Source organism: Palaemon carinicauda, chromosome 7, assembly GCF_036898095.1.
Source record: "Palaemon carinicauda isolate YSFRI2023 chromosome 7, ASM3689809v2, whole genome shotgun sequence".
Classification (NCBI taxonomy): domain Eukaryota; kingdom Metazoa; phylum Arthropoda; class Malacostraca; order Decapoda; family Palaemonidae; genus Palaemon; species Palaemon carinicauda.
This window is the reverse complement of record NC_090731.1, coordinates 17,512,643-17,514,043: the sequence shown is the minus strand read 5'-3', so window position 1 is coordinate 17,514,043 and position 1,401 is coordinate 17,512,643.

The window sequence follows — 1,401 nt, the reverse complement described above, 5'->3', positions numbered from 1 at the left end:
GGACAATGCCCTAGAGACTGACCATATATACATATGACAAGTGCCCAAGACCCCTCTCCACCCAAGCTAGGACCAAGGAGGGGCAATGGCTGGTGATGACTTAGAAGATAGACCTATATGGTCGACAAAACCCCCATCCTTACCTCAAAGGGATGGTGAGGTTGCAGCGGCTAAAGAAACTAACGAGTTTGAGCAGGACTCGAACCCCAGTGTGGCGTTCACCAGTCAGGGAGGTTACCACATCGGCCACCACTACCCTGTTTATTTGAGCTTGGAATGCCTATCTATATCTAGTAATTAATACAATGAAAGTTGAATGCTCTAGTTCAGTGGTAACGTGTTCACCTAGCATTTGCATGGCAGCAGATCGATCCCCGCCTGGGGACCGGGAGTTTAAACTGTTTATTATGGAGGCCACTGTTGTGGTTGGGCAGCACAGTGTGGGGTTGGGCATGCCCGTCTGAAGTTCTGTTGAGCATCATAACTGAAACCAGACACCTTTAACCCCTGAAGATGAGTAATTTTGGTTGTTCATTCGCACAAAGATTTTATTGATACTTTGGTCATCATCGTTGTGGCTCAGCGCTATGAGAGATCGGTTCCCTTTTTAAATAAGAAAATGTCCATCAAGTCAGACTTCTTCCCTCTGCTGAGTCCATTTGTAGAATATCCCCTAAGTATCCAGAATAGATTATTGCTGCTGCTGCTGCTGCTACTGCTGCTGCTCCTACCGGTGCTGCTGCTGCTGCTGCTTTTCCTCCTCCTCACCTTACTAGAAGCAGTCAAACTCGTCTTTTCTACCTTTGTTTTCCTGACAAAGAAATAGTACAAGTGAATATTCGTCGATAAAAAAGCATAGTAAACCAAGTCAGACTTCTTTCCTCTGATGAGTCCATTTGTGGAATATCCCCTAGGCATACAGAATAGATTATTGCTGCTGCTGCTGCTCCTACCGGTGCTGCTGCTGCTGCTGCTTTTCCTCCTCCTCACCTTACTAGAAGCAGTCAGACTCGTCTTTTCTACCTTTGTTTTCCTGACAAAGAAATAGTACAAGTGAATCTTCGTCGATAAAAAAGCATAGTAAACCAAGTCAGACTTCTTTCCTCGGATGAGTCCATTTGTGGAATATCCCCTAGTTATACAAATAGATAACTGCTGTTGCCGCTGCTGCTATTGCTGCTGCTGCTGCTTTTCCTCCTCGTCACCTTACTAGAAGCAGTCAGACTCGTCTTTTCTACCTTTGTTTTCCTGACAAAGAAATAGTACAAGTGAATCTTCGTCGATAAAAAAGCATAGTAAACCAAGTCAGACTTCTTTCCTCTGATGAGTCCATTTGTGGAATATCCCCTAGGTATACAGAATAGATTATTGCTGCTGCTGCTGCTGCTACTGCTGCTGCTC